This window comes from Pongo pygmaeus, chromosome 2 (genome assembly GCF_028885625.2).
Source record: "Pongo pygmaeus isolate AG05252 chromosome 2, NHGRI_mPonPyg2-v2.0_pri, whole genome shotgun sequence".
Classification (NCBI taxonomy): Eukaryota; Metazoa; Chordata; class Mammalia; order Primates; family Hominidae; genus Pongo; species Pongo pygmaeus.
Window position 1 is genome coordinate 79,217,649 of NC_085930.1, and position 27,529 is coordinate 79,245,177.

Sequence of the window (27,529 nt, forward strand, 5' to 3'; positions counted from 1 at the left end):
CAATAGCTGGAAGTAAATTATCTTGTATATTCATAATCATTTCTAATGAAGACCTACTGTCTGGCACAGACTTTTTCTTTTTCTTTCTTTCTTTTTTTTTTTTTTTTGAGACAAAGTCTCACTCTGTCACCCAGGCTGGAGTGTAATGGTGTGATCTCCGCTCACTGCAACCTCTGCCTCCCAGGTTCAAGAGATTCTCCTGCTTCACCCTCCCAAGTAGCTGAAATTACAAGTGCATGCCACCACACCCAGCTAACTTTTGTATTTTTACTAGAGACAGGGTTTCACCATGTTGGCCAGGCTGGTCTTGAACTTCTGACTTCGGGTGATCCACCCACCTCGGCCTCCCAAACTGTTGGGATTACAGGTGTGAGCCACCGCACCCGGCTAGCCCACACTTTTTTTTGCCTCCTATCTATGGCAACTTGTATCCAGTGGAGAAGCACCAGTGGCCATGCAGAGGCAAACTTACAGTGACATAAAGGAAGCTGAGCTGAGTTGCAGGAACTCTCACTTGCCTGGGCCCCTTGCAAGGTTCTGGGAGGAGTCCAGCAGTGTGCTCACAATGCGTTCAACACAATGTGTTTTTGCAAAACTTGCAAAAATCATTTTGACTTTAGTTGTGTGAGACCACTATCACAACACTCTAACTTACCCTCCATCACATTTCCTCTCCTGACTGAATGACTTCAGAGTGTCCATGAATGAGTGGGATCTGCTAAAGGAGATTAAATTGGGGATACACTTAGTTTGGATTTATGTGGCTCAAAGTCACTTCCAAGCATCTAATAAAGTTATGAAGTTAGGCTAGCCATCCTGGTTTAAGAATGGCTTCCATGGGGTCCCTACTGCCAATTTTTCTGACATCTTGACTAAAAGGTGCAGGGTAAAATTTATGTCAAAGTATTAATTGTATATTATGGTTTTTTCCTCTGGATTATGTGACATTTGTGTCATTTGCCAGTATTTTGATATGTGTAATTTGTTGTGATTTTGTTTCTCACTCCAAATAAAACTCTGCTCTTATATCTATCTAGTTTTGTGTTAGTAATTTCGTCTTTTTCTTTACTTACTGAGAAGATCCAAACTGTACAAGCTTCAAGCCCTAAAATTCTGCCTTCAGGCACTAACTCTCACTTCTCCAGCAAGTGGGACTAGTAAGGCCATTTCAGCAGACTGTTCCTGATGAGACAAATTCTGCAACCGTATTTGGTTTCAGAAATTTCATTTTTGGAATATAAATTGCTTTGTTGTAATGTGGCAATTAATTAGTGGGAATACCCCGTGTTATTCATCACTTCTGCCACCACCCACTTCAGCAAGAATATGTACCACAGTGAAGGCTATTGGTTTATTATTTCTTTATCTAATAAGTTTCACTGTAGTTTGTTTCCTTTATCCTTAGGGCACTCCTCCCAAACTAGTCCCCTTGATATTCACTCTCCATCTTCTCTGCCTTGGAACAATTTCTCAAAGATTTAATTAGCTTTTGCATCAGTGAAGCAGTTCTTTGCTTTGGTGCCTCTGTTTGTAAACAAGGATGTCTTTTATCTTTGGCTACCAAGAGAATATGCAACACAAAACCCATTTCCTAATCCAGTCTATTATTGTAGAGTTCAGATTGTTGAGTTCAGATTTATACATACCTGTATGTTTTGCTCATAGCTGTCTTACTTCTGGGTCTAAGACTCGGTGACAAAGATGGCCTCTTCCATTTCAGTATTGGATTCATTGTTGGTCAAAATACCCATAAGACTCTCCACATTTCATCTCCAGCTTTCACTACTTGGCAAATTCTGTATTTAAGGCATCCTTAAATAAAGTGGTGCATGTTCTTCAAACTTTCAAGATGATTTAAATGCAGTTATAAAATACACATTTTACCAATCAATGTTCGTTCACATTTCTCAAAGTTCACAAAGTGCTATACTCTTATTTTTATAAACATTAGGTGCTTTATTCCATTACACTGATAGACCTATCTTTCTTCACGTCTCTTAAAATGTTTCCATCTCTTACTCTCCATCCCAGTGGTTATAAACAATTGCTAGAGTAGATATAATCCAACAATCTTTTATATTTGCCTCTCAAATAAATCTCAATAAATCAATTTTTAATGAAAATAAATGGTTTAGTTTAGCTCAAGTGTAATCTAAACTTCCTTTCATTTTAAAATTTATTATTGAAAATAATTTTAAAATACATTTGTCTATTTCTTTGCGTTATAACATATTTGACATGACTTAATTAAATCTTATTTAGTGTTTGAGGATTTTATTGTGGATGAGGTTATTATTCTGATCAATTCTAATTGTACAACATTTACAGAAACTGTGAATGTCAGCTGGACAGGGTCCAGGGTCAAATAACTCCAGAATTGACTTGGAAAGTTAAAAAAAAGACATGAGGAAAACATGCTCCTTATTTTAGTTTTCCTCCCTAGTAAATTACATAGATTTAAGAAAAGAATATTGTGAATTATTAAAAGTGCAGGTCCCAATTAGAACTTTGTTTCCTATGTACCAGTTTTCAATATGTTAGATTTACTGTCTAAATTACTTTGAGCCCGGTATTGATTTGAGTTTGCATTCTATTAGAACACAGTGGTAATAAAAGGGAAAAGAAACTGGAAATATTCTGCTTGGTCTTCAATAGAACAGTTCTAATACCTGAACTCTCAGCTACTAAGCTGCCCTATTTCCCCAAATGAAACAGCTATAAAATAATAAATATAGCACTATACATGTACTTTCCTGTTTATGAAGCACATTTACATTCATTGTTTAATTTTATTTCCACAATGGCCCAGTAAAAGAAGGAGAGATGATGTTATATTCCCTTCCCACAGAAGATAAAACTGATGCCCTGGGAAATTGATTGATACATGGAAAAAATAATTACAGGTCCACCTTGTTTTATTGCCTTTCATTTTACTGCACTTCACAGATACTGTACTTTTTAGAAATTGGGGGTCTGTGGCAACCCTGCTTTGAGAAAGTCTGTAAGCACCCACTTCGTGTCTCTGTGTCACATTTTTGTAATTCTCACACTAGTTTAAAACTCACCATTATAATTATATCTTCCATGGTGATCTTTGATCAGTGATCCTTGGTGTTATTATTGTAATTGTTTTGGGGGGCCATGAACTACACCCATAGAAGAAACAGAATGTAATCAATACATGTGTTTGTTCTGCTTGCTCCACCCGTTTCCCATCTTTCTCCCTGTCTTGGGTCTTCCTCTTACCCAAGACTCCATAATATTGAATTTAGGTCAGTTAATAACCCTATAGTGGCCACTGTGTGTTCAAGTGAAAAGAGGAGTTGTATGTCTCTCCCTTAGAATCAAAAGCTAGAAATGATTAAACTTAGGAAACGATGTTGAAAGTTAAGATAGGAGGAAAGCTAGGCCTGTTGCGCCAAACAGCTACATTGTGAATGCAAAGGAAAGGTTCTTGAAGGAAATTAAAATTGCTCTCCAGTGAATATACAAATGATAAAAATGCAAGACAGCCTTATTGCTGATATGGAGAAAGTTTTAGTGATTTGGATAGAAGATCAAACTAGCCACAACATACCCTTATTAAACGAAGGATTAATCGATAACAAAGCCTTGCCTCTCTTCAATTTTATAAAGGCTGAGAGAGGTGAGGCAGCCGCAGAAGAAAAGCCAGCAGAGGTTGGTTTATAATATTTAAGGAAAGAAGCCATCTCCACAACATGGCAGTGCAAGATGAAGCAGCAAGTGTTCTTGGAGAAGCTGTAGCAAGTTATCCAGAAGATCTAGCTAAGATCATTGAGGAAGGTGGCCATACTAAACAACAAATTTTCAGCGTAGATGAAATAAGCTTCTATTGAAAGAAGATGCCATCTAAAACTTTCATAACTAGAGAGAAGATGTCAATACCTGGCTTCAAAACTTCAGTGGATAGACTGACTCTTGTTAGGGGGTTATGCCCTGACTTTAAATTGAAGCCAATGTTAATTTACCATTCTGAAAACCTTGGGACCCTTAAGAATTATGCTAAATCTACTGTGGAACCCTTAAGAAATATGGTAAATCTATTCTGCCTATACCCTTTAAATGGAATAACAGGTAGGGCATTGTGGCTCATGCCTGTAATCCCAGCACTTTGGGAGTCTGAGGCAGATGGATCACTTGAAGTCAGGAGTTCTAGACCAGACTGGCCAACATGCTGAAAATTTGTCTCTACTAAAAATACAAAAATTATACTTCTCTGGTGATGGGTGCACCAAAATCTCACAAATCACCACTAAAGAACCTTACTCATGTAACCAAATATACCACCTGTACTGCAATAACTTATGGAAAAGTAAAATAAAATTTAAAATTAAAAATAAGATTAACCAGGCATGGTGGCAGGCAACTGTGGTCCCAGCTACTCGGGAGGGGGGAGCTGAGGCAGGAGAATTGCTTGAACCCAGGAGGCGGAGGCTGCAGTGAGTCAAGATCACACCACTGCATTCCAGCCTGGATGATAGAGCAAGACTCCATTTCAAAACAGAATAAAAAATAAATGGAATCACAAAGCCTGAATGACAGCACATCTGTTTACAGTATAGTTTGCTGAATATTTTAAACCCAGTGTTGAGAAGTACGGCTCAGAAAAATGATTTCTTTTAAAATATTACTGCTTATTGACAATACACTTAGTCACCTAAGAAGAGCTTTGATGAAGATATACAAGTAGATTAATGTTGGTTTTATGCCGGTTAACACAACAACCATTCTGTACCCAGGGATTCAAGAGTAATTTCTACTTTCAAGTCTTATGATTTAAAAAGGAAATTTTATAAGTCTGTAGGTGCCATAGATGGTGATTCCAATGATGGATCTGGGCAAAGTAAATGAAAAACCTTCCAAAAAGGATTCAGTATTCTAGATGCCGTTAAGAACATTCATGATTCATGAGAAGAGGTCAAAATATCAACATTAACAGGACTTTTGGAAGAAGGTGATTCCAACCCTCATGGATGACTTTGAGACATTCAAGACTTTGGTGAAGGAAACTGCAGATGTGGTGGAAATAGCAAGAGAAGTAGAATTAGAAGTGGAGCCTGAATATGTGACTAAATTTCTTCAATCTCTTGATCAAAGTCTAATGGATGAGTTTAATTGCTTCTTATGGATAAGCAAATAAAGCGGTATTTTGAGATGAAATCTACTTCTGGAGAAGGTGGTGTGAACATTGTTGACATGACAACAAAGGATTTAGAATATCACTTAAATTTAGTTGATAAAGCAGTAGCAGGATTTGAAAGGGTTGACTTCAAATATGAAAGATGTTCTACTGTGGCTATCAAACAGCATCACATGCTACAGAGAAATCTTCAGTGAAATTAAGAGTCAATCAATGCTGCAAACTTTATTGTTGTCTTATTCTAATAAATTGCCACAGCCCCTCCAGCTTTCAGCAACCACCACCCTGATCAGTCAGCAGCCGTCAACACTGAGGCAACACCCTCCATCAGTAAAAAGATTACAACTCACTGAAGGCTCATATAATCATTAGCATTTTTAAGCACTATAGTATTTTTAAATTAAGGTGTGTACTTTTTTTAAACAAAATGCTATAACATACTTAATAGGCAACAGTATAGCATAAACATAACTTTTATACATGATGGGAAACCAAAAATTCATGTGACTTGTTTTATTTTGGTATTTGCTTTATTGTGGTGGTCTGGAGCAGAATCTACAATATCTGAGAAATATTCCTGCATTCCCAAAGGTAAATTTATTTATTGTTTAAATGCAGTACATTGTATGTAATTCAAAGTTATAACAATGTATAAGATGAAAAGTGAATCTCTGTCTCTTGTCTTTCATCCATCTGGATTATTTCTCCAGAGTCAACTGTTACTGCTGAGATGTTGTTTATCCTTCCAGAGACACAGAATAGCCCTTGGGCTAAATAAAGTTTTCATGGAACACAGTCACACCCATCCATTTATGTATTGTGCATGTCTGCTTATTTTCTACAACAACAGAGTAGTTGCAGCAGAAACCGTCTGCTCCACAAAGTCCAAAATATTTGTCATTTGTTCTTTTACGGAAAAAGCTCACCAAAATCTGGTCTATACAATCAAATGCATATACAGGTGTATATATGTATGTACATACACATATATACACACACACATATATATATATATACAGATATTTCCATTTTTTACTGATTTTATAAAACTAAATATAGTTTTAAACCTTGGTTTTTTTAAAAAATTAACAATATTTAGGCAATCACCTCAAATCAGTATACATAAATCTGCCTTACCCTTTGCAACTACTTTATTTACTGGGTTCTAGCACTTTACATAATTGCTTTAGTTGAGTTCTCACAAGATCTTATTTTAAAATGCAAATAGTGAAGCTCAGAATTAAGTGACTTACATTTAACTCTCCAGTAGTAAGGGGTTGAGCCCTTATGTCTGCCACTCCAAGACATGAATATTAGTCGTGGGCAATCTGTATGCTCTTTGCTGAAGATTGACTGAATGAGAGAATAATGTCATGTTCATTTGTGTACCCCTGTCCATGCAGAGGTGAATGTTTCTTGTGAGTAGGCTATTGACTTCCTTTGCTGGGAAAGTGGCTAAATCCTGAGGGCTATGCGTTTTAAACATGCTCAGCCAGTCCATATTGTCCTTTTTAGCATTGACCTCTGGATTAGTAGTTCTCACACTGTCCATCACACCCTCTGGATAATTCAACAAGTATGCAAAGTAGCTACAAACCCTTTTGCCCACTCAGAGTGAATAATGATGTGGATATGGATCCTATTATGACCAATACATGGTATCAATTACATCCTCTCAGACTCTCAAATTCTTAGTAAAGTGAAAATTAGGTGTTGTTAAAATTACCTTTGAAAATCTGCCACGTTTCTCATAGAGTTTACAGGCATATTGTTCCTCAGTAGGCCCAACCTAGTCAGTTTTTCCTCCAGTGCTGTTTTGATGTTTGAGGAATAGATAAATATGTTAGCAGGTGTTTAGGAAAAATATTGTATAAGTACTTAATCTTGTTCACTAGAATCACTGCCTGTGTGACCAGATGCTCACACTATGAGAAGCCATTGGCAACTGAGAAGAGTGAGAAAAGAGCATCTTCATTTCTCCTATCTCATGATCATTTCAGGACATGATTTACTGAGTGGGAAGAGTGAGAAGAATTGCAAATTCTAACTAAATTATTTTCTCCTTTAATTTCTCATGCTTTAAATTCTTCAATTTGTCTAAATTAAATGTCTTAACTCTTAAATTTTTTCATATTTGAAACTTTTCCCATTATATGTTTTTGCAGCCAGTAAATACTAAAAGTTCACCTACTAATATTGAGGGATTTACAAGGGATGTCTCCACACTGAATGCCACTTGCCATGGACTGTTTCAAATGGCTTGATCTTTTCTGAGGAATTCTGACCATTTTCTAGCTTTCCCAAACCAGACAGACTGCGCCTCTTTTAGGCGTAAATAAAACACAAGACATCAACATTTCTGAAACCTCTCCTTAGTGCCTAGGGAATACAGACATCAAATGATATATAAACGAAAGTTTTTGAGATCATCATTTAACTATTAATAATATAATCTGGTATTTGACAGTCAAGAAAAACAAACGTTATTTAAGGGCCAAGGTAATGTCATTCTAATGAAATTCCAGATAAAATTATGCCACCATAAGAAATGCTTGTGATCATTTGGTTTGGGCAAATCATTATAATATTCTCCATAGCCCATGATTGAGGACTTTCTTAAAATAATGTCTCTTGTCCGCTAGTACATATGAATAACAGGCTGTATTTCATTATAATGAAAAGAGGTTAACATACGAGAGTCTTTGCAAGAGTTTCTAAACTCTCTCAGGGACATCTTTCCTAATCAAAGTGAGCGGAGTTGGAAGAATCTGTTTTCTTGTAAAAATAGTAATTTTCCTATAAAGTACTTGAGAGATCAATGATGGATAATAAGTCCAAATTATTAGGAAAATATGATGTTACCAATTTTCTTAAAAATGGGACTTGAAAATACCATTCTACCTTGTGTACCATTAATTAACAAAACTTGTTAAAGCTGGAAAAAATTTATTCAGTATTTTACTGTAATGCATTTTGTGTGATCCTTATCATCAAAGAAAAGAAAGGGAAAATAGGCAGCTATGTTATCACTTGTATTGTGTTGATTTTTCAGTTAGTGTTAAAAAAGATGCCTGCAACATCACAACATATACCTGCAGAAAGCTTTATGTGTAAGATAGTTTGGTTTTATTGTAGAAACTAAGAAACAGAATACATATCCAAAGAGAAAAAATATGTAATGCTTTATAGAAGAACCTACTAAATCATATATGCTGTTATAAAGCTTCAGGGTTCCAGTTTGGGCTGTAAATCACTTGGAGCTTATACAATGAATTTCCTAAGTCAATGTCAAGACATTCAAATTCAGAGTCACAAGATTGAGAATTTCATGATAATGTCTGCCACCACAATTCTATAAGAATTTTATTTTTATTTAAAATTAGTCTTGATGAACAAACCTGAAAGGATCATAGATAATTTCTTTTGAGCTCCATAAGCACACTTTGCAGGAGCACTATAATACTTGGAAAAATCACTAGAGTAGCTCTCAAGAAAGTTGAGTACTTGTTTTTGCCATGAACCCAGCAGAAACTGTACCTGCCAAATATGCCTGTGCTCCCCTACATTTCTTGGTCTTCCTTGGAGTGAGGCTAGGGCAACATCACTAGTTCCAGCCAATGGATAATGCCCAGAAAAGATGTGTCAACTGGGGGCCAAGACACTTAAGAGAATGTGCCTCCTCCCCATGTCTCTTTTCCTACCTTTGCAGCCTTACAAGCCATGGTAACATGGCTCTAAGATGGAAGAGGGGTACTCAACCCACTAGATTTTATGTCTGAGAGAAAGGCACCCAGGAGCCACTACGGTTTTGAAGATTTGTCTGATATGACAGCTAATATGAATTATCCACTGATACAGTTAACATAAATAGTTCATCCTATTTTTTATTGAACTTTTATATTAAGATAAACAATATCTGCTCATCTCAAAAATAAAATAATTCTTGTAAAAATGTCTTGTAACACCTAATATTTGTAAATTGCCCAGGCCAAGGATGTATGTTGGAAAAAGCTGTTCTAAACTGTCATAAAAAAGTTCATCTGCTTAAATGTGATGTCACAAAAAATGTAATATTGCATTTTCACTAAGATTTTGATCCTCACTCTGGATCCAGCAACAATTTAAGGCCTTCGCAACTTACCCAGTTTTCAGTGAAAGATAAGGCAGGAACTATTTATTAAAGGGTTCAATGATCTCCTCAAAGAGCTTGCAATAACTAGCAAAGAGATGCCCATAATGGAAAACGTTTTGTTACAAATCAGCATGTGATTGAGCTAATAGCTGTGGAGAAGTCATTCAGTGCCTTAAAAAGTTGCAGTTGTGCAGTCAGACAGACTTAGACTTGAATTCTGATTTTAACATCTAATAGCTCTGTGACCTTGGGCAAGCTACTTTACTGTTAAATCTCAGTTTCCTCATCTGCAAAATGGGAACACTGGTAACAGCCATTCTCACAGCTAGTTAATGAGCTTAGCCATTGGTACAGAGCAAATACAAAGTGAAAGCCAACAAACACACCACTAATAGCTGTATTAACACTTCAGGACAAGAACAGGTTCATGAGTTCAAATAATTAATTTAGTTATTCTACCAATATGTATTGAGCACTCACTACATTTAAGGCTTGTGATGTTTTCTATGGGCAAAACATAGTTGTATCAGTGTGGCAAGGATGATGGCTAGGATCCACCCAAAATTCATGCTTCCACTTCAATTCTACAAATTTTTTGCTAAAAGGCTTCTGTACAGCATGGAGTTACACATCTTAACTTCCTTTGCATCTCTGTGTGTCCATGTGACTAGTTCTTGAAAGTGGACTATCAGAAAAACTGTGACTTCTGGGCTGGGGCTTCTGTGAAGCAGGTGTACTTTCTCCATTCTTTCTTTCCTGTACAGTAGCTGGTTGCAAAGGATTCCCAGGCCATAGGAAATGATGGAACCATACAATGGACAAAGGCTGAGTCCTTGAAGAATAGACTCAGAAGGAAAACTTCCCACATGGGACTATTCAGTGAACAATAAATACACATTGACTGTTTTAAGCTATTGAAATTCAGGAGCTAATTTGTTGTGATAGATTGTGCTACCCAAACTAATATCATCAAAAAGGGCTTTGTCCTAAATGACTTTAGAGTTTATAAGAAACTGCTTATTTCAGCAGATTGCCTTATTATTGTTAGTGGATAGGGATGTCTGAGCAGGAAAAGCTTTGGGAAATTGAGAACTTGTGGCCATAATAAGAGAGTTCTTACTTCCTTTTTCTGTGGCTTGCCTTTATTTCCTCCTTGATGATAGAGACCTGGAATGGGATGAAAATATCAATTCCTTGTCTTTCAGTTTTGTTTCTTCTCCTGTTACTCACTCCTCTACTGGTGAAACTCAAGACTGACTTTGGGAATTTTTCACTACACTATAATGGAACTGTTTGCCACCCTTTCTGTGTTCACTCTCCCATGCTAGTGTGTGGTGGATAAAAAACTGATTCAAGATTTAAATAAGAAGTTAATAGAAGAATAGAATGTAACCAGAGAGTCAAAATTTCTGTAGTCTATAAATATAAAATGATATCAAATTAACTTTTAATGCCCAAGCTGGAATGACTCAAGCCCTATCTTTAAACGGCCCTTGCAAAATATTTTTTTGTTTTGGTTTTAACTGATCCAACAAAAAAGCTTTAAAAATGTAAATATCATTTTCAGGAAATACCTGGCATTTGCTTTCAGGCAGCTATGAATGCTCAGTATTGGTCCAAACTCTCATCTTTGTGCCCTGGCTATAATGTCTCCTATAATTTGCCTCCATGACTTTTACATGACTTTTATTAACAGTCAAGTGACATACAAAAATAAGCATTTATTTGTCATGAGTCAATATGGTTCAGCTAATCTAGGCCAGGCTCAGCTGGGTGGATCTTCTAATTTTGGCTTGGCTCACTCAGGCATGTGGAGTTGGCAGGGGGTCAGCTGCATTAGACTGGGCTTGGATGGAAACACTCAGCGTTGCTCCACATGTCACTCACCTTTCTCCTGAGAGCAGTGGGCCTGCACAGGAACATCCTTCTCTTGACAATGGCAGAAGGACAAGAACGTAACCCAATCTGGTAAATAATTTTTCAAGCTTCTATTTGCATCATGAATGATGGCATCCTCTTGGCCAAAACACATCATATGATGAAATCCAGGTTCTAGGGTAAAACAATGTCCTCTTAATGGGAAGGACCACATAGTTACATGGCAATGGCATATATTTCTCTCAGGGTAAAGTATTGGTTCTATTAAGGCAATTTACCACAATTATCCCATCTTTCCCAGCAGAAGACAATTTCTTCATTAAAATCTCCCTTAAACACATACATTTTCCATTGGAAGCTTAGGCTCATTTTTATTAATTTATTAGTAAAAAAAAATCTATGCCCTTAACCATAAGTTAACTAGTAGGCAGGAAAGCAATTCTTTTAAAGGATTTTATTAAAGTTTCAGCCAATAACAACATTTATATTTCAAAGAGCATATTCTTTTTATTCACAGAATTCAACCAATATTTGTAGCATTGATAATTTACAAAAAGCCTAAATGCTTTAAGACACAATATTAATAAAATAATGTTTTTGCCTTTTAAAATAGGTAGAAACTGGAAAAATGCCCCCTCCTAAGACCACCATAAAAATAACTCATAACAGTAGAGAAGTCCGGTAAGGAAATTGGCTTTTTATTAGTTTTGTGCCATTGAATATTGTTTTTATGACATCAACTTAAGTGGGGCACATATTATTAGTTATGTTACTTAATGTTAAGTTAAAATACATTTGTTAGCAATCAGTGATATTGGATATAAATGGGATTTTTCACAGGACTCTGTTAAAATGGGAAAAAGTAATCAAATAGAAAAGCTGAGATGCACTATCTTTGCATGAATAGTTGAAATGAGCAAATGAGCACTATGTAGAAAAGGGTAAACATAGCAGACCTGAGACTGCTATCATTAGAAAAACCTGCAAGCAATGTTAGCCCTTGGCAGGCATTTGGGAACTGGGATTTCAGAAGGGTTCTCACTATTCCTAGAACTGATAAGAATGCCCCATTGTGCCTAAATTGTCTATGCAAAAAAAATGGTTTATAAGGAATACCTGCTTTCTTTTGGGGAGTCTGGAATGTTGGTGCATGCTAGGCAGACAGTGCCTACCCCCAGTAACCCTGGGCTCTGAGTCCTTATGAGCGTCCCTGGTAGACAGCATTTTAAGTGTGAAGCCACATCTTTCTCCTGGGGAATTAAACACAACCTGCGTGACTCCCATTGGGAGAAGACTCTGGGAAGCTTGTGCCTATTGTTCTAAGAACTTCACCCCATGAGTCCTTTCCCAGTGCTGATTATGCATTGTGTCCTTTTGCTGTAAAAAGTCATGACCATGGGTATGACTATTTGCTGAGTTTTGTGAGTCCTCCTAGTGTACCATTGAACCTGGGAGTATCCTGACTCTTGGTAATATTGTGGCCTCTGACACAAATATAATCTTCTGTTTCCTATTGTGAGCTTTCAAAGATAACATTGAATGGCCAACTCATTCATGCATTCAGCTGAAACTTAGTGAGCATCTATTATACAATAGGCACTGTGCTAAAATGTGAGAATAAATTTGAATACAACCCACATGAAACCTGCCTTTCTGAAGACTGGATTAAGCAGAGGTTAAAATAATAAACTAAGATAAAGCCAAAATTATTTTCAGCACATCCTTCCTCCCCTTTTTTTGGCTAAAGTAGAAACATGCCAACTAGTTATATAGAATAGTAGATAAAGGAGCCAATTCTTCTTCTTCCTCTCCTCCTCCTCCTCCTCCTCCTCCTCCCCCTCCTCCCCCTCCTCCTCCCCCTCCTCCTCCCCCTCCTCCTCCTCCTCCTCCCCCTCCTCCTCCCCCTCCTCCTCCCCCTCCTCCTCCTCCTCCTCCTCCTCCTTCTTTCTTCTTTCTTCTTCCTCTTCCTCTTCTTCTTCTTCTCTCTCTTTTTAAGGCTAGTCAAGTGAATCAATAGGACAATGGACAAAGAAATATATAATTGGTCGTGATCAATTAGTTGTAAACACCACACCAGCCAGGACCCAATTCTTAAAAAAAAAAAAAAACACCAAAATTTAGTGCTTGCTTTTCTGTTTTTCCTAAATAATAATTAATAATAATACCTATGAGTATGAATGTTATTTTAAAATTCAATAAAGATCTAAAAGCAATTGTTAGGTAAGCATTGTCCAGTTATGTAGGATAATGCTAAAAAATAGTTACTGTATATTTTCATGACCACGTTTTCCAAAGTACTCCAAGGACTCTCTTGGAAGAGAAAATAACAGATGCCATCCATGTATTATAGCTGAAAACTCTACTGCTATGAATTCTGATAGCACATTCAAATAATGAATTTCTAAGTGGAAACAAAACAGACGGAGTATTGTAATTGATTTTTTGAGGCAACTTCAACATTTCTTGAAATAATTAGGTCAGATATAATATTTGAAATGTAAATGTGGATTTTAAAAATAATCAAATGATGAAGTGAAAATGGTAGCATTATTACCCTGTTGGAATGAAGAAAGAATTGCAAAAACATATTGGAAATTTAAATTGCTTGCCTACTTCTGCAGCTTTATGCAGTTTTTTATGGGCACAAGTGAGCCTCCAGTTTTTATTTTAAGATGTGCTTAAAACATATGAACCAGATTAAGTTAGCTTCCATCTGCACAGAAGTGGGAAGGTTTCACTGCCTTGTGTGCCGACCAGCAAATATTTTCTCTTCTTATATCAACTTCTGCTGGGAGGTAGAAAAAACTAGATGGTATAGAAAGATGTGCCACCATGATCTAATTTTTTTCAATTACTTTGGGTCTTACTGGAGCATACGTCTTATATTTTATGGTCACCCATTCATCTCCGGTGCTTTGCTGCCTTTGTAATCTCATCATTAACAATATATGAGAAGAGTAGTTCTTCAGATTTAGGCATAACTGTGATTTGTTCTTGGCTGCTAGCACACTGGGGGTGGATTGGCTTTTGTTATGAATCATTTGTGCACATGATTTAATATATGTTTGGGCCATAAGTCTGACTTTGATTTTCAAACATTTGACAGGTTGAGTCAATCTTGCATGAATGCAAGTAAAATGCAATGTGCACTCAGTATTATCTCCCTAAACATGGGTTTTTCAGGCATGTAATGATTTTCATGGCTGTTGTAAATTCACATTTTGAATTAGAGTTTAACCTGTGTTTATCGCCCAAAATCTGGAACAGAAAGAATTGTCAAGAGAGATTCAGAAAACATTGAATTAAGAAGCATTAAAAACATTACATTTTGTGATAAAGAACATGAGTTTGGCATCATAAAGATCTGTGTCCAAACTACGGATTTTTTATTTGTAAAATGGGGCTAAAAATAGGATCCACCTCCTGAATTTATTTCCAAGATTAAGTGACAAAATTTTTGACACATGATAATCTCAGTGACTCAAGAAATATTACCTATGATATATAATTATGTATAGCTTAGCATACATATGTAAAAGTGCACCAAATCTAACTTTGCAGCTCAATTCATTTTCAAAAATTAAAGCTTCAGTGTAGGTTGCACTAAGATCAAGAAACAGGATATTATTACGTGTTTCTTCCAGAAACCATACCCCACCACCCCCCAGAAATAGTCATTAACCTGACTTCTATCATCATAGGTGCGTTTTGCTTATTTTTAAACTTCCTGTCTAGGTTCTTTCAGATTTTTTACAGATACTATCTTGTTGTCTGCCAAAAATTATGGCTTCTTTCTTTCCCACTGTCTTTTATTCTCCCTCCCTGATTGCACTGGCTTGGACTTCCAGTGTAATGTTGACTTGAAATGGGAAGAGCAGCCATCTTTGTCTCATTCCCCATTTTGGAGGGGACAACTTTTTTACAATTCATCATTTTGTACAATCTTTGACTTATTTTTAAAAGCTACTATCACATTAAGAAAATTCCTGTCTATTCAACTTAGGCTAGAGGTTTTTGTTTTGTTTCTAGTAAAGAATGTTGAATTTTATCACAAGTTGTCTATGCATTTAGGGATATTAATTTCTTCTCTTTTTGTGGCTAATGCATCAAATTACATTTTTCTCAAATGTTAACCAACTTTTTATTCACAGAATAAACCTCACTTAATTGTAGAGTCTTATCCTTTTTATATATCCCTAGATTTGATATAATATTTTGTTGAGGATTTTACATGTTGTTGATGAGAAAGATTTATTAAAATTTTATTTCTTATAATATCATTGTGAGATTTCGTATCAAAGTAATGCTAATCTTATAAAATGAGGTAAGAAATGTTTCTTCTATATTTTTTTAATTTACACTTTCTTCCTTAAATATTTGGAAGAACTCACTGCTAAAACCATCTAAACATAGGATTTCTTGTGTTGGATTGGTAATTGGTGGTTTTCAAGAAATGTCTACTTTTCATCTAAATTCTCAAATTTATATTTTGTTCTTTATTATTTCCTTCCTTTTGCTTTCTGGGGACGAATTTACTCTTCTTTTGTCAATTTCTCAAGATGGATGCTTAATTCATTGATTCTCAGCCTTTGTTATTTCCTAATATATGCATTTTAAAGTCACAAATATGCTGCTAAGCACTCTATCAGATGTATCATGCAAGATTTGATATACTGGACCTTTGTTATTATTCATTGAAAAGATTTTCTAATTTTTTGGTGAGCTCTTGACACATATTTTTATTTAATATGTATTGCTTAATTTCCAGGAAGCTAGGAATATTCCAGTTATTTTTTATGTAACTAACCTGCACACTGTGCACATGTACCCTATAACTTAAAGTATAATAATAATAAAATAAAATAAAAATACCACACTCAGAAAATACTAACAACAACAAAAAAAGACATAATATCATTTTTCATTTGATTTATTCAAATTCATGTTTTGGTTTCTCTAAATAAAAACTTGAATCATTAAAAAAAGAATATTTATTGTCATTATTGGGTGCAGTGTTCAATAAATGTCATTAGGGTAAACTGCTTAAGAGTGTTGTTCAGGGGAGTGGAGCCAAGGTGGCTGAATAGGAACAGCTCCAGTCTACAGCTCCCAGCGTGAGCAATGCAGAAGACGGGTGATTTCTGTATTTCCAACTGAGGTACCGGGGTCATCTCACTGGGGAGGGTTGGAAAGTGGGTGCAGGACAGTGGGTGCAGCGCACGAAGCGTGAGCCGAAGCAGGGCGAGACATCGCCTCACCTGGGAAGCGCAAGCGGTCAGGGAATTCCCTTTCCTAGTCAAAGAAAGGGGTGACAGATGGCACCTGGAAAATCGGGTCACTCCCACCCTAATACTGCATTTTCCAGTGGTCTTAGCAAATGACGCACCAGGTGATTATAACCCGTGCTTGGCTTGGAGGGTCCTATGCCCACGGAGCCTCACTCATTGCTAGCACAGCAGTCTGAGATCAAACTGCAAGGCAGCAGCGAGGCTGGGGGAGGGGCGCCCGCCATTGCCCAGGCTTGAGTAGGTAAACAAAGCGCCAGGAAGCTCTAACTGGGTGGAGCCCACCACAGCTCAAGGAGGCCTGCCTGCATCTGTAGACTCCACCTCTGGGGGCAGGGCATAGCCAAACAAAAGGCAGCAGAATCCTCCGCAGACTTAAATGTCCCTGTCTGACAGCTTTGAAGAGAGTAGTGGTTCTCCCAGCACACAGCTGGAGATCTGAGAACGGACAGAATGCCTCCTTAAGTGGGTCCCTGACCCCCAAGTAACCTAACTGGGAGGCACCCCCCAGTAGGGGCAGACTGACACTTTACACGGCCGGGTTCTCCTCTGAGACAAAACTTCCAGAGGAACGATCAGGCAGCAACATTTGCTGTTCACCAATATCCACTGTTCTGCAGACTCCACTGCTGATACCCAGACAAACAGGGTCTGGAGTGGACCTCCAGCAAATCCCAACAGACCTGCAGCTGAGGGTCCTGACTGTTAGAAGGAAAACTAACAAACAGAAAGCACATCCACACCAAAACCCCATCTGTACATCACCATCATCAAAGACCAAAGGTAGATAAAACCACAAAGATGGGGAAAAAACAGAGCAGAAAAACTGGAAACTCTAAAAATCAGAGTGCCTCTCATCCTCTAAAGGAAAGCAGCTCCTCACCAGCAAAGGAACAAAACTGGGTGGAGAATGACTTTGATGAGTTGAGAGAAGAAGGCTTCAGACAATCAAACTACTCCGAGCTAAAGGAGGAATTTCGAACCCATGGCAAGGAAGTTAAAAACCTTATAAAAAAATTAGACGAATGGCTAACTAGAATAACCAATGCAGAGAAGTCCTTAAAGGACCTGATGGAGCTGAAAACCAAGGCAAGAGAACTACGTGATGAATGCATAAGCCTCAGTAGACGATTCGATTAATAGGAAGAAAGGGTATCAGTGATGGAAGATCAAATGAATGAAATGAAGTGAGAAGAGAAGTTTAGAGAAAAAACAATAAAAAGAAACAAACAAAGCCTCCAAGAAATGCGGAACTATGTGAAAAGACCAAATCTACATCTGATTGCTGTACCTGAAGGGGACGGGGAGCATGGAACCAAGTTGGAAAACACTCTGCAGGATACTATCCAGGAGAACTTCGCCAATCTAGCAAGGCAGGCCAACATTCAAATTCAGGAAATACAGAGAAAGCCACAAAGATACTCCTCGAGAAGAGCAACTCCAAGACACATAATTGTCTGATTCACCAAAGTTGAAATGATGGAAAAAATGTTAAAGGCAGCCAGAGAGAAAGGTCAAGTTACCCACAAAGGGAAGCCCATCAGACTAAAAGCTGATCTCTTGGCAGAAACTCTACAAGCCAGAAGAGAGTGGGGGCCCATATTCAACATTCTTAAAGAAAAGAATTTTCAACCCAGAATTTCATATCCAGCCAATCTAAGCTTCATAAGTGAAGGAGAAATAAAATCCTTTACAGAAAAGCAATGCTGAGAGATTTTGTCACCACCAGGCCTGCCCTAAAAGAGTGCCTGAAGGAAGCACTAAATATGGAAAGGAACAACCAGTACAAGCCACTGCAAAAACATGCCAAATTGTAAAGTCCATCGAGGCTAGGAAGAAACTGTATCAACTAATGAGCAAAATAACCAGCTAACATCATAATGACAGGATCAAATTCACACATAACAATATTAACCTTAAATGTAAATGGGCTAAATGCTCCAATTTAAAGACACAGACTGACAAATTGGATAAAGAGTCAAGACCCATCAGTGTGCTGTATTCAGGAAACCCAACTCACATGCAGAGACACACATAGGCTCAAAATAAAGGGATGGAGGAAGATCTACCAAGCCAATGGAAAACAAAAAAAGGCAGGGATTGCAATCCTAGTCTCGGATAAAACAGACTTTAAACCAACAAAGATCAAAAGAGACAAAGAAGGCCATTACATAGTGGTAAAGTGATAAATTCAACAAGAAGAGCTAACTATCCTAAATATATATGCACCCAATACAGGAGCACCCAGATTCATAAAGCAAGTCATTAGTGACCTACAAAGAGACTTAGACTCCCACAGAATAATAATGGCAGACTTTAACACCCCACTGTCAACATGAGGCAGATCAACGAGACAGAAAGTTAACAAGGATATCCAGGAATTGAACTCAGCTCTGCACCAAACAGACCTAATAGACATCTACAGAACTCTCCACCCCAAATCAACAGAATATACATTCTTTTCAGCACCACACCACACCTATTCCAAAATTGACCAGATAGTTGGAAGTCAAGCACTCCTCAGCAAATGTAAAAGAATAGAAATTATAACAAACTGTCTTTCAGACCACAGTGCAATCAAACTAGAACTCAGGATTAAGAAACTCACTCAAAACCGCTCAACTACATGGAAACTGAACAACCTGCTTCTGAATGACTACTGGGTACATAATGAAATGCAGGCAGAAATAAAGATGTTCTTTGAAACAAATGAGAACAAAGACACAACATAGCAGAATCTCTGGGACACATTCAAAGCAGGGTGTTTAGGGAAATTTATAGCACTAAATGCCCACGAGAGAAAGCAGGAAAGATCTAAAATTGACACCCTAACATCACAATGAAAAGAACTAAAGAAGCAAGAGCAAACACATTCAAAAGCTAGCAGAAGGCAAGAAATAACTAAAATCAGAGCAGAACTGAAGGAAATAGAGACACAAAAAACCCTTCAAAAAAATCAAAGAATCCAGAAGCTGGTTTTTTGAAAAAATCAACAAAATTGATAGACTGCTAGCAAGACCAATAAAGAAGAAAAGAGAGAAGAATCACATAGATGCAATAAAAAATGAGAAAGGAGATATCACCACCGATCCCACAGAAATACAAACTACCATCAGAGAATACTATAAACACCTCTACGCAAATAAACTAGAAAATCTAGAAGAAATGGATAAATTCCTCAACACATACACCCTCCCAAGACTAAACCAGGAAGAAGTTGAATCTCTGAATAGACCAATAACAGGCTCTGAAATTGAGGCAATAATTAATAGTTTACAAACAAAGAAAAGTCCAGGACCAGATGAATTCACAGCCGAATTCTACCAGAGGTACAAGGAGGAGCTGGTACCATTCCTTCTGAAACTATTCCAATCAATAGAAAAAGAGGGAATCCTCCCTAACTCATTTTATGAGGCCAGCATCATCCTGATACCAAAGCCTGGCAGAGACACAACAAAAAAAGAATTTTAGACCAATATCCCTGATGAACATCAATGCAAAAATCCTCAATAAAATACTGGCAAAGCGAATCCAGCAGCACATCAAAAAGCTTATCCACCATGATCAAGTGGGCTTCATCCCTGGGATGCAAGGCTGCTTCAACATACAAAAATCAATAAACATAATCCAGCATATAAACAGAACCAAAGACAAAAACCATATGATTATCTCAATAGATGCAGAAAAGGCCTTTGACAAAATTCATCAACCCTTCATGCTAAAAACTCTCAATAAATTAGGTATTGATGGGACGTATCTCAAAATAATAAGAGCTATCTATGACAAACCCACAGCCAATATCATACTGAATGGGCAAAAACTGGAAGCATTCCCTTTGAAAACTGGCACAAGACAAGGACGCCCTCTCTCACCACTCCTATTCAACATAGTGTTGGAAGTTCTGGCCAGGGCAATCAGGCAGGAGAAGGAAATAAAGGGTATTCAATTAGGAAAAGAGGAAGTCAAATTTTCCTTGTTTGCAGATGACATGATTGTACATCTAGAAAACCCCATCGTTTCAGCCCAAAATCTCCTTAAGCTGATAGGCAACTTCAGCAAAGTCTCAGAATACAAAATCAATGTGCAAAAATCACAAACATTCTTATACACCAATAACAGACAGAGAGCCAAATCATGAGTGAACTCCCATTCACAATTGCTTCAAAGAGAATAAAATACCTAGGAATCCAACTTACGAGGGACATGAAGGACCTCTTCAAGGAGAACTACAAACCACTGCTCAATGAAATGAAAAAGGATACAAACAAATGGAAGAACATTTCATGCTCATGGGTAGGATGAATCAATATCGTGAAAATGGCCATATTGCCCAAGGTAATTTCTAGATTCAATGCCATCCCCATCAAGCTACCAATGACTTTCTTCACAGAATTGGAGAAAACTACTTTAAAGTTCATATGGAACCAAAAGAGAGCCCGCATCACCAAGTCAATCCTAAGCCAAAAGAACAAAGCTGGAGGCATCATGCTACCTGAATTCAAACTATACTACAAGGCTATAGTACCCAAAACGGCATGGTACTGGTACCAAAACAGAGATATAGACCAATGGAACAGAACAGAGCCCTCAGAAATAATGCCCCATATCCACAACCATCTGATCTTTGACAAACCTGACAAAAACAAGCAATGGGGAAACGATTCCCTATTTAATAAATGGTGCTGGGAAAACTGGCTAGCCATATGTAGAAAGCTCAAACTGGATCCCTTCCTTACACCTTATACAAAAATTAATTCAAGATGGATTAAAGACTTACGTGTTAGACCTAAAACCATAAAAAGTCTAGAAGAAAACCTAGGCAATACCATTCAGGACATAGGCATGGGCAAGGACTTCATGTCTAAAACACCAAAAGCAATGGCAACAGAAGCCAAAATTGACAAATGGGATCTAATTAAACTAAAGAGCTTCTCCACAGCAAAAGAAACTACCATCAGAGTGAACAGGCAACCTACAGAATGGGAGAAAATTTTTGCAATCTACTCATCTGACAAAGGGCTAATATCCAGAATCTACAATGAACTCCAACAAATTTACAAGAAAAAAACAAACAACCCCATCAAAAAGTGGGCAAAAGATATGAACAGACACTTCTCAAGAGAAGACATTTATGCAGCCAAAAGACACATGAAAGAATGCTCATCATCACTAGCAATCAGAGAAATGCAAATCAAAACCACAATGAGATACCATCTCACACCAGTTAGAATGGCGATCATTAAAAAGTCAGGAAACAACAGGTGCTGGAGAGGATGTGGAGAAATAGGAACACTTTGACACTGTTGGTGGGACTGTAAAGTAGTTCAACCATTGTGGAAGTCAGCGTGGCGATTCCTCAGGGATCTAGAACTAGAAATACCATTTGACCCAGCCATCCCATTACTGGGTATATACCCTAAGGACTATACATCATGCTGGTATAAAGACACATGCACACGTATGTTTACTGAGGCACTATTCACAATAGCAAAGACTTGGAACCAACCCAAATGTCCAACAATGATAGACTGGATTAAGAAAATGTGGCACATATACACCACGGAATACTATGCAACCATACAAAAGGATGAGTTCATGTCCTTTGTAGGGACATGGATGAAGCTAGAAACCATCATTCTCAGCAAACTATCACAAGGACAGAAAACCAAACACCGCATGTTCTCACTCATAGGTGGGAATTGAACAATGAGAACACATGGACACAGGAAGGGGAACATCACACACCAGGGCCTGTTGTGGGGTGGGGGGAGGGGGAGGGATAGCATTAGGGATATACCTAATGTTAAATGACAAGTTAATGGGTGCAGCACACCAACATGGCACATGTATACATATGTAACTATCCTACACGTTGTGCACATGTACCCTAAAACTTAAAGTATAATAATAATGAAAAAAAAAGAGCGTTGTTCAGCTCTTCTGTGATGTTGCTGATTTTAGTTGTTCTGAGTGGGAACTCTGGTATACTGCCAGTGGTTCCACCACTTTTGAATGAAAGTCACTAATCTATAATTTCTCTTATTAATTCTGCTACTTAATTGTGATAAAAATTAAAATCTTCAGAAGCAAGTTGATGCTTAAAGTAATTAATGTTACTTAATAGCAATTAATGCTGCTTAGAATTCATATTTAGAATACGTCTTTATTTGAAAAGCCATCTGAATTCATTAATTTAACTTTTCTAGAAGATCCAGTCATAAGTCATGACATTTTTTTTTGGATACCTAAATGTTGCTGAGAATGAAATGCTAAATTTTATTTTATAGCTCAATGAGTCAATAGGTCATACTAATAATTCCTAAGTGTTGTGAAGTTGGCAAAGTTAACTAGACCAGTTTATGTCGTAAAAATTAGGGCTTCATTAACACTAGGTAATTAGGCATGCAGTTTTCCCAAGTGGAAACCTCAGAGGATCTTGCAATGGTAAATGAGTGAACTATGGGTCCAGGATTTCCAAATGGTAATGGTTTCATGTCAATAAGCTATATATTTCAAGCCAAACTATTAAAGCTTTTGTTCAAGTCAATCAGGAAGCTATATTAATATGTCTCATAGGTAAATATTCTAACTTAGATGGTTACGGTTCAACTTCAAATACAAATAGTGGCATCCTAAATGTGGTGTTTATGAATGAACTAATAAACCAAGTTTTCAGTATCAAAGCCTTACCTATGAGGCCAAGGAATTGCTATGCTGGTAAATTTGGTCTAAGTTATAGTATCTATGAAAAATTATAAAAAATGTAAAGGAAAAATATAAAAATATAAAGGAATAGCACAGTTGGGTTAGTGCTCTATTGCATTTACTTGGAATAACCCTAGTTTGGGAATTAAAATGTGTTAACTGTGTATGCTAAGACTGTCCACTGAAAGAATATAAGGCATGCCAAAATATTACAATATTCCTTTGCCAATCTTTCTTTTTTTTTGTAATTTCCTGTCTTTGAGAGTCAAGAGCTGGAATGGAACAAAGTTTATTTTTATCAAAGCATTCTAAACAATCCGCAATAAATATTCATCATACCCAAAGCCAGTAGTCCAAGAGTCTTCAAAAAGTACATGATTCCTATTTTTCTCTAATCCAAAAAACAGTAATACTGGAGCCAAACTGACATATTTTCATGTTCACAAAATGGTGAAATGGAAAGTTTTATTTTCACTTTAACTCATCTAAGACTAGAAGTGATGCTCCTTAGGAAAAATAAGTGTTAGACACTGCAGTTATAGTGAGGTGTGTGGGAAAGGAACATTATTTACGTATACTTGTGACATGGCTTTCAGTGTGCAGAAACTTTCTGTTAAGACTGTCAGAGTCAATATTGATTACAAAGAGGATTTAGACTATTGTAGAAGTCATTTTCAGAGATATTCTTATTTTTTTCTGCATTGTGTGATTGAATGGTTGGTTTTTACTTTCTCTCCCATCCTATCTTACACTGAAAAACATTTTCCGTCCATTTTCCCCTAAAGCGTGGTGTGCTTTGATATTCAGAGACAAACGGTAAGATTCCCATCAAAGAAAGAAGCTTAACATTCAAAGGCACCAGAACACAGTGGACACATTCCTGATCTTAAAATAATTATTTAAAATGCACATTATAGAATTGGCCACACTCTATATTTCGAATTCTGTTATTCTGGAAATGCTATGACCATATTCCTCCTACTTGTATTAGGAAAAGAATGGATTAAATAGAATGTTCTTTAGAGTTCTTTATAATGTGGTTAACATTTGTGTTTTAAGCATTTACCCACTTTGTTTTTTTCTCATGTAAGAGAAAACTCTTAAGAAGAAAATACGCCAGTCTTTTAAAATCAGGGAAAAAAACCAATATAATTTATTTTATTTCCAAAATAAATTTTATATTAGGTTGCAAATCAAGACTAGACAGTGACATCTTCACTGATATGTAGAATTCTTATCAAAAATATTCATCTTATTCTAGATGTACTCTAAATTGTGGCAGATGACAATAGTCATTGGAATTGGAGAAACGAATTTATTTTCAGATTGAAATCTCTCATGTACTAGCATTAATTTTGGCCAAGCTGGTTTTAGCTGTAGAATCTATATGCCTTATTTTTTCCGAATGCTTTATTTGATATTTAAAATACACAGGGATAGCTGTCATGATAAGAAAATAAGATTTAATTGATATTCTTTTGAAATAATTTTTTAAAAAGTTCTAAGTAAAAAATTGCTATATTATTTTTTATGACATGTTGAATTATTACCTGGATAGCTTTTCTAAGAATACAGTCAATATTACATGTTTGATATTTAAAAATTATTTTAAACTTACTTTAATTACACAACTAGAAATAAAAAATGAAATCATAGAAATATGTATTTTAAAAATTGTGGTAAAATATATACAATATGAAACTTGCCATTCAAAACATTTTTAAGTGTACAATTCAGTTGCATTTGCACAATCATCACTACTATCCATTTCCAGAACTTCTTCATCATACCAAACGGAAACTCTGAACTCCTTAAACAATCACTCCCTGATATAATTTGGCTGTGTCCCCACGTAAATCTCATCTTGAATTGTAGCTCCCATAATTCCCACGTTTTGTGGGAGGGACCTTGTGGGCAGTAATTCAATTACGGGGGCCAGTCTTTCCTGTGCTGTTCTTCTGATAGTGAATAAGTCTCATGAGATCTGATGGTTTTATAAAGGGCAGTTTCCCTGCACATGTTCTCTTGCTTGCCTCCATGTAAGACATGACTTTGCTCCTCATTCATGATTGTGAGGCCATGATTGTGCCATGGCTGTGAGGCCTCCCCAGCCATATGGAACTGTGAGTCAATTAAACTTCTTTCCTTTATAAATTACTAAGTCTTAGGTATGTCTTTATTAGCAACATGAGAACAGACTAATATACTCCACATTATTTCTTCCCAGCCCCTGATAACCTCTATTCTGCTTTCTATCTCTATGAATTTGCCTATTCTAGATACCTCATTGTTATATTTGTGTCTCTCCAAAATTTTGATGTTGAAATCTTAACCCCCAATGTGATGGTATAAGGAGGAGGGGTTTGGGGGAGATAGTTAAGCCATGAGAGTGGAGCCCTCGTGAATGACATTAGTGACTGTGATTGTTAATACTGACTGTCAACTTGATTGGATTGAGGGATGCAAATTATTGTTCCTGTGTGTGACTGTGAGGGTGTTGCCAAAGGAGATTAACATTTGAGTCAGTGGACTTGGAAAGGCAGACCCACCATAAATTTGGGTAGGTACAATCTAATCAACTGCCAGCGTAGCCAGATTAAAAGCAGACAGAGGAACGTGAAAAGACTAGACTGGCTTCACCTCTGAACCTACATCTTTCTCCCGTGCTGGATGTTTTCTGCCCTCAAACACTGGACTCCAAATTCTTCAGCTTTGGGCCTTGGACTGGCTTCCTTGCTCCTCAGCTTGGCTTGCAGACAGCCTATTGTGGGACATCACCTTGTGATCGTGTGTGTTAATACTCCTTAATAAACTCCCCTTTATAGATACATCTATCCTATTAATTCTGTCTCTCTAGAGAACCCTGACTAATACAGCGCTCTTACAAGAAGTGAGATGAGAATATGAAAGCTTTTTTCTCCATCCTTCCATTCTCTCTCTCTGTCTCTCTCTTTCTCCCACTCAGCCCCATGAGAATACAGTGAGAAAGCAGCTGCCTACAAGCCAAGAAGTGGCCCTTCTCAGATGAAGGATCTGGAAGAACCTTGATCTTGGATTTCCTAGACACCAGATCTGTGAGAAAAAAATATTTGTTGTTTAAGCCACTCAGTCTATATAGTATTCCTATAGCACCCCAAACTGACTATTACACTATTATAAGGGAAATCATTCAATACTTGCCATTGTGTTTGTGGCTTATTTCACTTAGCGTAGTATCTCTAGGGTTCATTTGTGTTATAGCACCTATCAGAATTTCCTTCCTTTTTAAGGCTGAATAATAATTCATTGTATGTATATGTTGTATTTGTTTATCCATTTGTCTGTTGATAGACATGTGGGTTGCTTCCACCTTTTGGCTATTATCAAGAATGCTGCTGTGAACATTGGTGAACACTGGTGTTCAAGAATCTGTTTGAATTCTTGCTTTCAATTATCTTGGTTATATACCTAGAAATAGAATTGCTGGGTTATATTACAACTCTGCTTAACTTTTCGAAGAGGCAATAAACCGTTTTCTGCAGCAGCTGCACCATTTTATATTCCTACTAGCAATTCACAAGGCTCCAATTTCTTCACATTCCACCAACATTTGTTATTTTCTGCCTTTTTTTAAAAAAAATAGCTATTCTAATGGATGTAAAGTTGCATTTCATTGTGGACTTGAGTTGCATTTCTTGAATGACTAGTATTGGTGAACACTTTTTCTTGTGCTTCTGATCATTTGTATATCTTCTTTGGAGAAATGTCGATGCAAGTTCTTTGCTCATACCCATGCCAAGGATTGCAGGCACAGTGGCTTACACCTGTAATCTCAGCACTTTGGGAGTCTGAGGTGGAAGAATCTCTTGAGGCCAGGAGTTTGAGACAAGCCTGGACAACACAGTGAGATCTTGTCCCTAAAAAATTTACAAAAAAAAAAAAATTAGCTGGGTGTGGTGTCACATATTTACAGTCCTAGCTATTCAGAAGGCTGAGAGGGGGAGGATTGCTTAAACCTAGGAGTTTGAGTCTGCAATGATTTGTAATCATACCACTGCACTCCAGCCTGAGTGACAGAACCAGTCAACCATCTTAAAAAACAAGAGAGTTATTTGCTCATTTTTGAATTGGGTTGGATTTTGTTGTTGTTGATGAAGTGTAGAATGTTTATATATTCTGAAAATTAATCCCACATATATAATATATATGTATATATAACTTGCAAATATTTTCTCCCATTCTGAGTTGTCTTTTCACCCTCCTGATAGTTTTCTTGGATGAACAAGTTTTTAATTTTCATGTTCAATTTATCTCCTTTTTTTATTGCCTGTGCTTCTGGTGTCATGTGTAAGCAATCATTACCCAATCCAATGTCATGAAGATTTTCCG